The 16,364-nt window shown below is 53.5% G+C and overlaps 1 long non-coding RNA gene across 1 annotated transcript; it reads right to left on the bottom strand.

The window, feature by feature from the left end:
• Positions 1-2,821: 2,821 nt before the first annotated feature.
• LOC119622446 (uncharacterized) lies at positions 2,822-15,872 on the bottom strand. The gene is made up of 4 exons (XR_005239064.2): positions 15,438-15,872; positions 13,495-13,710; positions 8,802-8,928; positions 2,822-3,757 (listed from the first exon to the last, which is right to left on the bottom strand). It is a non-coding gene; the product is annotated as an uncharacterized lncRNA (long non-coding RNA).
• Positions 15,873-16,364: the final 492 nt, after the last annotated feature.

Below are 16,364 nucleotides of genomic sequence, written 5' to 3'. Positions count from 1 at the left end.
GAGACCTGTCCTGTGTGCTGCATTGGAGATGATGGCTGTGAGCCAGGAGTGAAGAGATGTGGGCAGAGCCACAGCCTCCCAGCAACAGAGCTGGAAATCAACCTGTGGGTGGTTTATACTTCATTTTTTATTGTAGTGGTAAATAAAATACACATAATGTAAATCTGCCTTCTTTTGTTTTGAGATGGAGTCTCACCCTGTCGCCCAGGCTGAAGTGCAGCGGCACAATCTCGGCTCACTGCAACCTCCGCCTCCTGGGTTCAAGTGATTCTCCTGCCTCAGCCTCCCAAGTAGCTCGGATTATAGGTGTGCATCACCATGCCCAGCTAATTTTTGTATTTTTAGTAGAGACGGGGTTATGTCATGTTGCCCAGGCTGGTCTTGAACTCCTGGGCTCAAGTGATTCTTCCCCTGTCTTGGTCTCCCAAAGTGCTGGGATTACAGGTGTGAACCACCGCGCCTGACTCTGAATATTTTTTGTTTTTTGGTGGGGGATGGAGTCTCATTCTGTTGCCCAGGCTGGAGTCCAGTGGCACAATCTCGGCTCACAGCAACCTCTGCCTCCTAGGTTCAAGCCATTCTCCTGCCTCGGACTCCTGAGTAGCTGGGATTACAGGCGCACACCACCACATCTGGCTAATTTTTGTATTATTATTATTTTTTTTCAGTAGAGATGATGTTTCACCATGTTGGCCAGGCTGATGTCGAACTCATGACGTCCGGTGATCCGTCCACCTCAGCCTTCCAAAGTGTTGGGATTACAGGCATGAGCCGCTGCACCTGGCTTGCTTGCTTTCTCTTTCTCTCTTTCTGTCTCTCTTTCTTTTTTTTTCTTTCTTCCTTCCTTCCTTTTCTTTCCTTTTCTTTCATTCCTTCCTTCCTTCCTCCCTCCATGCCTTCCTCCTTCCTCTCTCCTTCCTTCCTTCCACCCTCCCATCCTCCTTCTTTTTCTTCTTTCTTTCCTTTTTTTTCTTCCTTCCTTCCTTCCTTCCTTTCTTTCTTTCTTTTCTTTCCTTCCTTCCTTCCTTCTTTCCTTCCTTCGTTTTATTTCTTTCTCTCTTTCTTTCTTCTTCCTTTTTTTTTTTTTCCTGAGACAGGGTCTTGCTCTGTCACTCAGGCTGGACTGCAGTGGTACAATCATGGCTCACCCATTGCAGCCTCGACTTCCTGGGCTCAAGCAATCCTCTTGCCTCAGCCTCCCAAGTAGCTGGGACCACAGGTGCACACCACCCCACACGGCTAATTTTTTTAAATTTTTTTGTAGAGATGGGGCTTCACCATGTTGCCCAGGCTGGCCTCAAACTCCTGAGCTCAAGTGATCCTCCCACCTTGGCCTCCCAAAGTGTTGGGATTACGGGCGTGAGCCCCCGGTGTTAAGTCCTTACAGGAAAGTGAGGTGTGTGCAGGTAAACCAGATCCCAGGTGGGCATCTCCCACCTGAGGTCTAAATGACACTGCCTCAGCACACCCGGCGGTGGCTTGCTTCCAAGAAGGCAGTCATTGGTTTCTTCCTTCCCATCAGGAGGCTGAGATCATTCTTCCAGCTCCTTGAATCTGAGCTGGCTTTGACCAAGAGAAGATGATGGAAGTGACTGAGCCAGTCCCTGGCCTCAAAGTTCCTGCTTCCTTTCTCCGAGGTCACTTTGCTTATGGACCCATGTGTCATGCAAGAGATGTGACTGCTGGGCATGGTGGCTCACGCCTGTAATCCCGGCAGGTTGGGAAGCTGAGGCGGGTGGATCACCTGAGGTCCACCAAAACAAAAACAAAAATAAGCCGGGCGTGGTGACGCGCGCCTGGAATCCCAGCAACTCGGGAGGCTGAGGCAGGACAATGGCTTGAACCCGGGAGTTGGAGGTTGCAGTGAGCCGAGATTGTGCCATCGCACTGCAACCTGGGTGACAAGAGCAAGACTCTGTCTCAAAACAAAGAGATGTGACCACCTCACTGTGTGTGAAAAGCCATGAAAGGTGGAACATGCCAGCCATGAAAACAGAGAGAAGCCAGGGAGCACAGAGGGGTTGGACGTGTCTGAAGAAGCCTCCTTGTTGGGAGGCCAAGGCAGGCGGATCACCTGAGGTCAGGAGTTCGAGACTAACCTGGCCACCATGGCAAAACCCCGTCTCTACTAAAAATACAAAAAAAAGGCCGGGATCCGTGGCTCACGCCTGTAATCCCAGCACTTTGGGAGGCCGAGGCGGGTGGATCACGAGGTCAGGAGATCGAGACCATCCTGGCTAACATGGTGAAACCCCATCTCTACTAAAAAATACAAAAAACTAGCCGGGCGTGGTGGCGGGCGCCTGTAGTCCCAGCTACTCGGAGGCTGAGGCCGGAGAATGGCATGAACCCGGGAGGCGGAGCTTGCAGTGAGCTGAGATCTGGCCACTGCACTCCACCCTGGGTGACACAGCGAGACTCCGTCTCAAAAAAAAAAAAAAAAAAAAAAAAAGAAATTGATTTGGGGTCAGGCACAGTGGCTCAAGCCTGTAATCCCAGTGTTTTGGGAGGTTGAGTCAGGGTATCGCTTGAGCCCAGGAATTCCAGACCAGCCTGGGGAACATAGCAAGCCGCTGTCTCTACAAAGAATTTTAAAACATTAACTGGAAGTGGTGTCATGTGCCTGTGGCTTCAGTTACTTCAGAAGCTAAGGTGGGAGGATTGGTTGAGCTGGGGAGGTTGAGGTTGCAGTGAGCTAAGAGCAGGCCACAGCACTGCAGCCTGGGTGACAGAGCGAGACCCTGTCTCAAAAAAAAAAAAAAAAAAAGAATTGATTACAGGATCTCTGATGTTAGACTCATAAACCTCTTTTTTTGTTTTTCTTTTCTTTTCTTTTTTTTTTTGAGACAGAGTCTCACTCTGTTGCCCAGGCTGGAGTGCAGTGGTGCGATCTTGGATCTCGGCTCACTGCAACCGTCGCCTCCAGGGTTCGAGTGATTCTCCTGCCTCAGCCTCCTGAATAACTGGAATTACAGGCACCTGCCACCATGCCCGGCTAATTTTTGTTTGTTTGTCTTTGTATTTTTAGTAGAGACGGGGGTTTCACCACATTGGCCAGGCTGGTCTTGAACTCTTGACCTCAAGTGATCTGCCCACTGCGGCCTCCCAAAGAGCTGGGATTACAGGTGTGAGCCACTGCACCCGGTGCCTATATTTTCATTTTGGAAACTAAGACGGTTCCTGACATACAGTATGCCAAATATATGTTACTTCTTTTATGATAGGAGGGCAGGAGGAAGAGAGAGAGGAAAGGATAAAGAGAGTGAAAGAGGTCAGGCACGGTGGCTCACACCTGTAACCCCAGCACTTTGGGAAGCCAGGGCGGGCGGATCACCTGAGGTCGGAGTTCGAGACCAGCCTGACCAACGTGGTGAAACCCCATCTCTACTAAAAATACAAAAAAATTAGCCGGGCATGGTGACTCATGCCTGTAATCCCAGCTACTGGGGAGGCTGAGGCAGGAGAATCCCTTGAACCTGGGAGGCAGAGTTCGCAGTGAGCCGAGATCCCACCATTGCATTCTAGCCTGGGTGACAGAGCAAGACTCCATCTAAGAAAAAAAAAAAAAAAGAAGACAGGAGGAGGCCGTCTCCTGGTACAATCACCCCCCCACACCCCATTTTACAGATGGCCATGGTGAGGCCGGCAGTGGAGAGAAGCTCGGGCTCACATGGAGGGTCCAGAGTCCGGATTAGGAGGCACAGCTGGAGATCGCCGACCACTCAGCCTCCTGGGTTGCACGGTTCAGTCTGATGCACTTTTATTTCCAAGAACAAAGGGTAAACGGACTGTTATTAAATTATACCACCGGTGCCCTGCACAAGCACACACACCACACACACACCAGACACACACACAACCAGACACACACATGCACCAGACACACACACCAGACACACACACGCACCAGACACACACACACACCAGACACACACATCAGACACGCACACACACCAGACACACACACCAGACACACACACACCAGACACACGCACCAGACACACACATCAGACACACACACACCAGACACGCACACACCAGACACACACACCAGACACACACACCAGACACACACACACATCAGACACACACACACCAGACACACACACACCAGACACACACACCAGACACACACACACCAGACACACACACACCAGACACACACACCAGACACACACACCAGACACACACACACCAGACACACACACCAGACACACACCAGACACACACACACCAGACACACACACATCAGACACACACACACCAGACACACACACCAGACACACACACCAGACACACACACACCAGACACACACACACACCAGACACACACACACACCAGACACATACACATCAGACACACACACACCAGACACACACACACCAGACACACACACCAGACACACACACCAGACACACACACACCAGACACACACACACACCAGACACACACACACACCAGACACATACACATCAGACACACACACACACCAGACACATACACACCAGACACACACACACCAGACACACACACATCAGACACACACACACACCAGACACACACACCAGACACACACACACACCAGACACATACACATCAGACACACACACACCAGACACACACACACCAGACACACACACCAGACACACACATCAGACACACACACACACCAGACACATACACACCAGACACACACACACACCAGACACACACACATCAGACACACACACACCAGACACACACACCAGACACACACACACACCAGACACATACACATCAGACACACACACACACCAGACACATACACATCAGACACACACACACCAGACACATACACACCAGACACACACACACACCAGACACACACACACCAGACACACACACATCAGACACGCACACACACCAGACACACACACATCAGACACACACCAGACACACACACACCAGACACACACACATCAGACACACACACACCAGACACACACACACCAGACACACGCACCAGACACACGCACCAGACACACACACCAGACACACACACCAGACACACACACACCAGACACACACACCAGACACACACACCAGACACACACACACCAGACACACACACACCAGACACACACACACACCAGACACACACACACACCAGACACACACACCACACACACACCAGACACACACACCAGACACACACACACACCAGACACATACACATCAGACACACACACACACCAGACACACACACATCAGACACACACACACACCAGACACATACACACAGGGGCACAAGTGAAGCTGGCCAGGTCTGGCCGGGCGCAGGGGCTCACACCTGTCATTCCAGCACTTTGGGAGGCCGAAGCAGGTGAATCACCTGAAGTCAGGAGTTCGAGACCAGCCTGGCCAACATGGAGAAACCCGCATCTCTACTAAAAATACAAAAATTAGCCGGGCGTGGTGGCGGGCACCTGTAATCCCAGTACTTGGGAGGTTGAGGCAGGAAAATTGCTTGAACCCGGGAGGTGGAGGTTGGAGTGAGCCGAGATCACGCCACTGCACTACAGCCTGGCGAGAGAGCGAGACTCCATCAAGGAAGAAAGAAAAGAAAGAAGAAGGAAGGGAGGGAGGGAGGGAGGGAGGAAGGAAGGAAGGAAGGAAGGAAGGAGGAAGGAAGGAAGGAAGGAAGGAAGGAAGGAAGGAAGGAAGGAAGGAAGGAAGGAAGGAAGGAAACTGGCCAGCTATGAATAAAATGGGTGAATTGTATCAATGCCAACAGCCAGGTTACCACACTGTAATAGATTGTTGCAAAATGTTACCATTGGGAAGAAACTAGGCACAGTGCTATTTCTTACAACTGCATGTGTTTCCAATCATTACAGCAAAAAATTCAATTACAAAATATATATATTTTTTGAAACATGATCCAGAGTGCAGTGGCATGATCACAGCTCACTGCAGCCTCAAACTCCTGGGCTCAGTTACTTGTCCCTCACCTCAACCTCCTATGTAGCTGGGACCACAGGCACACATGACCACACCTGGCTAATTTTTTTTTTTTTTTTTTAGACAGAGTCTCGCTCTGTTGCCCAGGCTGGAGTGCAGTGGCACGATCTCAGCTCACTGCAAGCTCCGCCTCCTGGGTTCACGCCATTCTCCTGCCTCAGCCTGCTGAGTAGCTGGGACTACAGGCACCCGCCACCACGCCCGGCTAGTTTTTTTGTATTTTTAGTAGAGACGGGGTTTCACCGTGTTAGCCAGGATGGTCTCGATCTCCTGACCTCCTGATCCGCCCGCCTCGGCCTCCCAAAGTGCTGGGATTACAGGCGTGAGCCACCACGCCTGACAACACCCGGTTAATTTTTTATTTTTTGTAGAGACGGGGCCTCACTACATTGCCCGGGCTGGTCTCAAACTCCTGGGCTCAAGCAATCCTCCGGCCTTGACCTCCGAAAGTGCTGGGACCACAGGCATGAGCCACCGAGCTTGACTATTATTATCTTGAGGAACGATGCTGCTGGTGACCCTCCGCCTACATTTCGTGCCCAGGCAAGGGCCCTGCCTGCCTCCCCTGTGTCCTGGCTGGAAGTGGTGGCTGTGAGGGTTTCTTCATGTTGCCTGCCTGGCCCTAGGCCCACAGGGAAGGGATGAAGTCATTCCTGGGAGGGCAGGACTGCTGGGTGAAGGACCAGGGACTCTGCAGGGGTGAGTCAAGTTGGCCAATGAGCCCCTGTACAGAGTGGCCAGGGCTGGAACCCACATCATCACGTAGACTCCTTGCAAAGGGGCCACTTTGGTTTGGTTTTGGTTTTTGTTTTGTTTTTGAGGCGGAGTCTTGCCCTGTCTCCCAGGCTGGAGTGCAGTGGCGTGATCTCAGCTCACCGCAACCTCTACCTCCTAATTGCTTAAACTCCTAGGGTTCAAGCAATTCTCCTGCCCCAGTAGCTAGGACTACAAGTGTGCACCACCACGCCAGGCTAATTTTTGCATTTTTAGTAGAAATGGGTTTCACCACGTTGGCCAGGCTGGTCTCAAACTCCTGACAAGTGATCCACCCTCCTCAGCCTCTCAAAGTGCTGGGATTATAGGCATGAGCCACCGCGCCTGGCCAGGTGACACTTTTACCACGCAGATAAAATGCTGCAACTCTGTTTGTGTTTCTGACGGCTGGGGGACGGCAGGGACTCACTGACTCCAAGCTGGGCACTTTCCACACGTCTATGGAAGGGGATTTGGGAACCTGAGGCCTCTGTGGCCCCCCAAACCAAGGCTGTGGGGGTTGACCAACCCCCTTTACTTTTTCTTTTCTTTTTTTCTTTTTTAGAGATGGGGTTTCACTGTGTTGCCCAGGCTGGTCTCGAACTCCTGGGCTCACTGAATCCACCCACGTCAGCCCCTTAAAGTGCTGGGATTACAGGCGTGAGCCACGTGCCTGGCCCAGACACACCCTCTTTTTTTTTTTTTTGAGACGGAGTTTCACTCGGTCACCCAGGCTGGAGTGCAGCAGCGCGACCTTGGCTCACTGCAACCTCTGCCTCCTGGGTTCGAGTAATTCTCTGTGTCAGCCTCCCGAGTAGTTGGGATTACAGGCACCCACCACCACGCCCGGCTAATTTTTTCTATTTTTAGTAGAGACGGGGTTTCACCATCTTGGCCAGGCTGATCTTGAACTTCTGACCTCATGATCCACCCATCTCGGCCTCCCAAAGTTATGGGATTACAGGCGTGAGCCACTGCACCTGGCCAACAAGCCCTCTTTGTTGGTGTCTGTACCTTCTGCCATTTCGCAAAAGGCGCTCACAAAAGGGAAACTGAGGCAGGACATGGTGGTTCACACCTGTCACCCTAGCACTTTGGGAGGTCAAGGCAGGGGTATCACTTGAGCCCAGGGACTCCAGACCAGCCTGTGCAACATAGTGAAACCCAATCTCTACAAAAAATTACAAAAATTAGCTGGGTGTGGTGGCGCACACCTGAGGTCACAGTTACTTGGGAGATTGAGGTGGGAGGATGATTTGAACATGGGAGGTCAAGGCTGCAGTGAGCCATGACAGCACCAGTGCACTCCAGCCTGGGTGACAGAATGAGTCCTTATCTCAAAAAAGGGAAACTGAGGCAGGGGAGCGCTGGAGCTGTTGCCCTCACACTTCATACGGGGAAACTGAGTCTCCCTTGGGGTGGTGGGATGAATGTACCCCAGGGCATCTTCCCAAGGCTGCCCATAGACCCCAAATCCTGCGTGGCAGGGAGTGAAATGTTTGCTTGATAGAAGGAACGAACACAGCTAGAAATGGAATGAATAAAGGGCCGGGCGCGGTGGCTCAAGCCTGTAATCCCAGCACTGTGGGAGGCCGAGACGGGCAGATCACAAGGTCAGGAGATCGAGACCATCCTGGCTAACACGGTGAAACCCTGTCTCTACTAAAAAATAACAAAAAACTAGCCGGGCGAGGTGGCGGGCGCCTGTAGTCCCAGCTACTTGGGAGGCTGAGGCTGGAGAATGGCGTGAACCCGGGAGGCGGAGCTTGCAGTGAGCTGAGATCCGGCCACTGCACTCCAGCCTGGGCGACACGGTGAGACTCCGCCTCAAAAAAAAAAAAAAAAAAAAGAAAGAAATGGAATGAATAGGGCAGGTGCCCCTGGGGAGTCAGTGAGGTTCCAGCCCAGGGGTGCCAGCTTCTATCGGGCCACCCAAACCCCGGATGGGAACACTTGTGTCAGCGGGCCCCCCAGCTCACCCAGGCATCCCTGACACAGGGAGCCAGCCCTCCCACCCTCCCTCACTTCCTCTCTCCCGCAAGCTTACCCCAACCCAGCTTTGACCAAGGAGGTAGGTCCTTCCTCATGTCTGACTTGATTCCATCACACTTCACTTTAAACAGGTTTCTCATTCTTCAGGGTGAGGCAGAGACCAGGACACGCCACAGGGTTGCCTTTGGCAAGAGGACAATTAAAGGCCAGAATGAAAGGGGCTGATTCAGCAGGAGGGATCCCTGTGGTTCGTGACAATGGCAGGAAATAAAATGTGTGTGCGTCCTTCCACTCTACAGAGGGAGGAGAGATATCCTGCTGGCCTCCTCCCTGCCCTGGGGCAATAAATCAACCCTCAACACATTCTGTTTTTGTTTTGAGAAGGAATCTCGCTCTGTCACCCAGGCTGGAGTGCTGGCACAATCTCGGCTCACTGCCGCCTCCATCTCCTGAGTTCAAGGGATTCTTCTGCCTCAGCCTCCCAATAGCTGGGACTACAGGCGTGAGCCACCATGCCCGCCTAATTTTTGTACTTTTTAATAGAGATGGGGTTTCACCATGTCGGTCAGGCTGGTCTCAAACTCCTGACCTCGTGATCTGCCCACCTCAGCCTCCTAAAGTGCTGGGATTACAGGCGTGAGCCATCGCACCTGGCTGATCCTCAACACATTTATTGAGCACTTATTGTGTTCCAGACCCTATGCAGACTTGATCCTGTTGACTCTTGAATTCATCATTATTATTATTTTATTGTTTTTTACAATAGAGATGGAGGTCTCACTATGTTGCCCAGGCTGGTGTCAAACTCCTAGCCTCAAGCGATCCACTGGTCTCAGCCTCCCAAAGTGTTGGAATTACAGGCATGAGCCACTGTGCCCAGCCATTATTATTATTATTATTATTATTATTATTTTTTTTTTTTTTTTTTTTTTTTTTTGAGACGGAGTCTTGCTCAGTCTCCCAGGCTGGAGTGCGGTGGCGCGATTTCGGCTCACTGCAAGCTCCGCCTCCCGGGTTCTCGCCATTCTCCTGCCTCAGCCTCCCAAGTAGCTGGGACTACAGGCGCCCGCCACTACGCCCGGCTAGTTTTTCATATTTTTAGTAGAGACGGGGTTTCACCGTGTTAGCGAGGATGGTCTCGATCTGCTGACCTCGTGATCCGCCCGTCTCGGCCTCCCAAAGTGCTGGGATTACAGGCGTGAGCCACCGCGCCCGGCTTATTATTATTTTTTGAGACGGAGTCTCGCTCTGTTGCCCAGGCTGGAGTGCAGTGGACGGATCTCGGCTCAATGCAAGCTCTGCCTCCTGGGTTTACGCCATTCTCCTGCCTCAGCCTCCCGAGTAGCTGGGACTACAGGCGCCCACCACCTCGCCCGGCTAGTTTTTTTGTATTTTTTTAGTAGAGACAGGGTTTCACCACGTTAGCCAGGATGGTCTCGATCTCCTGACCTCGTGATCCACCCATCTCGGCCTCCCAAAGTGCTGGGATTACAGGCTTGAGCCACCGCGCCTGGCCTATTATTATTATTAATTGAGACTGGGTCTTACTTTGTTGCCCAGGCTGGAGGGCAGTGATGCGATCATAACTCACAGCAGCCTCAAATTCCTGGGCTCAAGGGATCCTCCTGCCTCAGCCTCCCAAGTAGCTGGAACTACAGGCATGCGCCACCACGCCTGTCTAATTTTCGTATTTTTTATAGAGATGGGGTCTCATTATGTTGTCCAGTGTGGTCTTGAACTCCTGGGCTCAAGTAATCCTCCCACCTCAGCCTCCCAAAGTGCTGGGATTACAGGCATGAGCCATTGCATTCAGCCTAAATGAAATTATTATTATTATTATCCGTCCAGGCGTGGGGGCTCACACCTGTAATCCCAGCACTTTGGGAGGCCAAGGCGGGTGGAACACCTGAGGTCAGGAGTTTGAGACCAGTCTGGCCACCATGGTGAAATCCTGTCTCTATTAAAAATACAAAAATTAGCTAGGCATGGTGGTGGTCACCTGTAATCCCAGCTACTCAGGAGGCTGAGGCAGGAGAATCACTTGAACCTGGGAGGCAGAGGTTGCAGTGCGCCAAGATTGCACAACTGAACTCCAGCCTGGGCGACAGAGCAAGACTGTCACAAAAAAAAAAAAAAAAAAGGCCAGGTCTGGTGGCCCACGCCTGTAATCCCAGCACTTTGGGAGGCCGAGGTGGGCAGATCATGAGGTCAGGAGTTCAAGACTAGTCTGGGCACCATGTTGAAACCCTGTTTCCACTAAAAATACAAAAATTAGCTGAGCGTGGTGGCGCACGCCTATAATCTCAGCTACCCGGGAGGCTGAGGCATGAGAATCGCTGCAACCCAGGAGGCAGGGGTTGCAGTTAGCTGAGATCTCGCCACGACACTCCAGCCTGGGCGACACAGCGAGATTCCGTCTCAAAAAATAAAAAAATAAAAACGATGGCACTGTGAACGGGTCTCTTGACTCTTTCTCGGTCTCTCGGTCTATATCCTCCCAACTCAGGCTTGTCCCTCGCCGCAGTGGGGCTCAAGGCAGTTGCACCTCGGCACAATTTTCTTCGTGGTTTTAGCTTTTTCTGGAAAATCAGCTTAGTCTGCCTACCACAGCCGCTCTGCTTCCTGTGGTAAGGCCACTTTCCCTGGGCACAGAGAGAGTCCTTGCCCCTCTAGCACCGCCTCCCTTTGTGGGATTGGCGCTGGCCACACTTCTTACAGAAAGGCTCTTGGGGCCGGGCATAGTGGCTCATGCCTGTAATCCCAGCACTTTGGGAGGCCGAGGCAGGTGGATCACCTGAGGTCAGGGGTTCGAGACCAGCCTGGCCAACATGGTGAAACCCCATCTCTGCTAAAAACAAAAACAAACACACACACACAAACACACACACAAAGTTAGTTGGGCCTGATGGTCCATGCCTGTAATCCCAACCACTCAGGAGGCTGAGACAGGTGAATTGCTTGAACCCAGGAGGTGGAAGTCGTAGTGAGCCGAGATTGCACCACTGCACTCCAGCCTGAGCAACAGAGGGAGACACCGTCTCAAAAAGAACCTGGGGCCGGGCGCGGTGGCTCAAGCCTGTAATCCCAGCACTTTGGGAGGCCAAGGCAGGCGAATCACGAGGTCAGGAGATCGAGACCATCCTGGCTAACACAGTGAAACGCTGTCTCTACCGAAAATACAAAAAATTAGCTGGGCATGGTGGCAGGCGCCTGTAGCCCCAGGAGGATGGCGTGAACCCAGGAGGCGGAGTTTGCAGTGAGCCAAGATCACGCCACTGCACTCCGGCTTGGGAGACAGCGCGAGACTCCGTCTCAAAAAAAAAAAAAAGAACCGGCCGGGCGCGGTGGCTCAAGCCTGTAATCCCAGCACTTTGGGAGGCCGAGACGGGTGGATCACGAGGTCAGGAGATTGAGACCATCCTGGCTAACACGGTGAAACCCCGTCTCTACTAAAAAATACAAAAAAAAAACTACCCGGGCGAGGTGGCGGGCGCCTGTAGTCCCAGCTACTTGGGAGCCTGAGGCAGGAGAATGGCGTGAACCCGGGAGGCGGAGCTTGCAGTGAGCCAAGATTCGGCCACTGCACTCCAGCCTGGGCGACAGAGCGAGACTCCGTCTCAAAAAAAAAAAGAACCTGGGTTTTCGGAACGTTCACCATGTTTGCAGGAGCGCTACTGGCACGGAAAAATAAAGTTTTTTGTTGTTGTTATTGTTGTTGTTTTTTGCCAGAGTCTTGTTCTTGTCGCCAAGACTGGAGTGCAGTGGTGCAATCTCAGTTCACCGCAACCTCCGCCTCCCAGGTTCAAGCGATTTTCCTGCCTCAGCCTCTTGAGTAGCTGGGATTACAGGTACCCGACACCACGCCCGGCTAATTTTTTTACTTTTAGTAGAAACAGGTTTTCACCACGTTAGTCAAGCTAGTCTCGAACCCCTGACCTCAGGTATCTGCCCACCTCGGCCTTCCAAAGTGCTGAGATTACAGGCATGAGCCGCCACGCCTGGCCAAATACGTATTTTTTTTTAAAGAACAGCTTTGGGGTTTCGAAGAAATTGTGAAGGTCACAGGGTTTCCGCACAGTCCACACCCCACACCTGGTTTCTCCAACAATCTGTGTGTGTGCTGCTGTCTTTTCAAAGGATCCCCGAATCTCTGCTGCAATGTAGAGGTGATTCCGCCATGAAGGATTCAGTTTGCTCCCGCCCCTGACCGGGTGGGACACATGCGCGAACCCTGGCCTGGGCACCTGTGAGCCAGTGCTGGTGGTTCCCTTCACAGAGGGGCAGACTGGGCTCTGGAGGCTGGGGGTGGCCTCGGTCACAGCCTGTGAAAGCCTCCCAGTTCCTCCAGCTCCAGAATTTTCCTGCCACTCTACAAGAAGAGACTGGAAGAGGGCGGGATTGGCAGAGAGGAAACCACAAAAACAGGATTGAGAGCAGCAGCTCAGAAGACAAGCTGTTCCTGGCAGGCGGCCGGGGGCAGGCAGCGGTCAGCGGGGGGGCCTGGCAGGGCCGGGCGGGGCTCGGTGCCACCCGGGAGGGAAGTGACTTGGCCTATGGGACCTCCCACACTTCCTACACACAAGCCAGGCTGGGCAAGGGAGAAGGACAGCAGGCCAGGGAGCCCTGAGGATGGCCGGGTGGGGCCGTCTGTGCACTTTCATTCATTCATTCATTCATTCATTCATTCAATCTGTTATGTGTGAGGTCACAAACTAGGACAAAGGAGGAGACAGCTGAGCTCAGCCCACCTTCCAGTGTGGCGGATGAGTAACCCAGGGTGAGAAACGTTCACAGATGGTCATGTGGGCTGTGATGTGGCCTGAGCTCCTAGGGAGCACCTGCAGAAGTGCTCCCAGATCCGCGGCTGAAGGGTGCAGAGGAGAAACCAGGTGCAGAGGATGTTGGGGAGGCCCCGCTGGAAGGGGGAGCAGGTGCATAGACCCTGCATCCAGAAGCAGCTGCGGCTGGAGAAATTGAGAGGAGGGCAGGGTTTGAGGGGGAGGCTTGGAGGCTGGGAGCCCTGAGCCTTGAACTCCTGGGCTCAAGCAATCCTCCCACCTCAGCCTTCCAAAGTATTGAGATTACAGGTGTGGGTCACTGCACCCAGACTAAATAAAATTATTATTATTATTATTATTATTAGAACCTAAACTAGGTGCCAGGGCAGCCAAGAGCACTTTGTTTTTGTGCTGTGGGCAATGGGGAGCCATGGGAGGTGTTAGAGCAGGGGAGGGCCATGATTGGTTTTAATTCACTAGGAGAAAAGAGGCAGAGGCAGGAATGGGAGCTGGAAGGTCAGCAAGGAGTCTGGGGCCTTGGCCTGGGGTAGCAGTTGGGGGGGAGGACAAAAGTGGGGGTGATTTTGAGAGGAGACTTGGGAGTTGAGAGTCAAAGGGTGTGATGGGGGGAAAGGAGGAGAAGACAGGGAAGACCAAAGCCAGGAGAGAAGAGAGACCCTAGGGATGGGGCTGAGGAGGGAGCGCTGTCCGCAGCTTGGACGAGGCTCAGCCAGGTTGGCCGCAGCACCCAGAGAAAACCTGGGGGCTTGGGCCCTGTGGGTTTCTGGGGGCTGCTACTGTCAAGGGTAGAGGCCAGACCCCGCCCTGTGCTCATCTGGCCCAGCCCTCTGTTCTCCAGATGGGGAAACTGAGGCCCGGGTTGGCAGTCCTTATCTTGCCAGCTCCATAACCCATGCTCCAGGGGACAGCTCGGAACCTCGATTTCCAGTCTGTGCCTTGAGGCTGTGGGGGAAGCTAGCAGAGGACCCTGGGCCCCTCCCTCCCACTGCAGCTGCAGAACAGGGCTAGAAGGACTGGACTGCATGGGTCGTGGGGTTCAGTCAGGACCATGGGGTGGCCACGAAGTGCCCCGCAGGGGATGACAGACCCCCCAGTGCCCGGCCCACCCTTCACCTCCCCCAGCAGTCAGCCCTGCAGGGCTGGGCCCCTCCTGACCATGGCTGTGGTCTCTGCTCCAACTGGGTCTCCCAGGAGCCCTCCTCCTCTAGGCCCAGCTGGAATCCATCCCCAGGCCATTCACATGAAAAGTCCAGAACAGGCAAATCCCCAGAGACGGAGAGTGTACTAGTGGCCCCTGGGGGCTGGGGAGGTGGGGAGAGGCGGTGACTGCTGATGGGACAGGCTCGCTTTCCTGGGGGATGAGAATGTTGCAGAATTGGATTAGAAGCAAAGGTTGCACAACTTTACATGTGCTAAAAAAACCATTGAATTTTAGACGAAGTGGGTGAATTACCGTGCTGAGTTTTTTTTTGTTTTGTCTTGTTTTTTGAGGAGTCTCCCTATGTTGCCCAGGCTGGAGTGCAGTGGTGCAATCTCGGCTCACTGCAACTTCAGCTTCATAGGCTCAAGCGATTCTCCTGCCTCAGCCTCCCTAGCAGCTGGGATTACAGGCACCTGCCACCACGCCAAGCTAATTTTGTATTTTTAGTGGAGATGGGGTTTCAGTGTTGGCCAGGCTGGTCTCAAACTCCTGACCTCAGGTGATCCTCCCACCTCGGCCTCCCAAAGTGCTGGGATTACGAGAGTGAGCCACCGCGCCCGGCCAGGTGCTGAGTTTTATCACAGTAAAACTGTTACCCGAAAAAATAAAATGCTGCCTGGGTTCCCTGTTGCCTTTGGGGTGCAGCCCCCTCCCCCGCCGTGGTCGAGTGTGTCCCCCACACGGTGCTTACTCTCGCGCTCCAGCCTCTCGGTGTGCAGGTACCATAACCTTCCTTCCCCTCCTCACGCCTTCTCCCACGCAGGCTCCTGGGGCAGGGCAGGGAACCCTCTCGTCCTGAGCGCCATCTCTCTTACCTCCAAACCGCTCCGGGCCCAAAACCCGCCCCTCTAGACCTCAGGCCCGGCGTTTCCAGGCCCAGACTTGGCCCCAGACACAAGCTCCACCCCCACCTCCAGTTCATAAGCCCCGCCCCTCCGGGCAAAAGCTCCGCCCTCCAGGCCTTAAGTCTCTGCCTTCCAGGCCTCAGACCTCACCCAATACACAAGCCCCGCCCCTTCTGGGAACCTCCCCCAAGCCCCGGCCCTCCAGGCCTCAATCCTCTACCCAGACGAGGCCCCGCCCCTTCAGATTCCAAGCTCCGCCCTCCAAGTCCACGACTCCGCCTCCAAATTATAAACCCCCATTCCCAGACCCCAAGTCTCGCCCCCTCCAGGCCTCAAGTCCCGCCCCCTCAGGCGACGTCATCGGTTTCTTTGTTGTTGGGTTTCGTCGCTGCACTGCGCTACCAGCCTGTAGCTCACCAGGCTGCCCTTGGATCCCGCTTGGATCCAGAAACTGAGGCACACAGTAGCCTGGATACAGCTGGGATTTCAGCCCAGGCTGGCCTCCTTAACCACCAGGCTTCGCTGTCCTCCTTCCGCTCCCGCCTCCAGGAAGCCCTTCCTGGTCTACACCCAACCCCGGGATGTGAGGTCAGCCCTTGGCCGTCCAGCTCATCTTCTCTGCCACCAGCCCCAGCACAGAGTCCTGACTGCAACAAAAACTTAATAATGGCTTGGCGAGTGAACCCTAGAGCAGGCAGGGGCCGGCCATGCGCGGAAGGTTAGAATTACTAGGACTTGTTAGGTCTCACAGTCTCAAGGTAGCGGCAACAACG

Source organism: Chlorocebus sabaeus, chromosome 6, assembly GCF_047675955.1.
Source record: "Chlorocebus sabaeus isolate Y175 chromosome 6, mChlSab1.0.hap1, whole genome shotgun sequence".
In the NCBI taxonomy this organism is placed as follows: Eukaryota; Metazoa; Chordata; class Mammalia; order Primates; family Cercopithecidae; genus Chlorocebus; species Chlorocebus sabaeus.
Note: the sequence above shows the minus strand (reverse complement) of the source record. Positions and strands in the feature narration are given on the sequence as shown.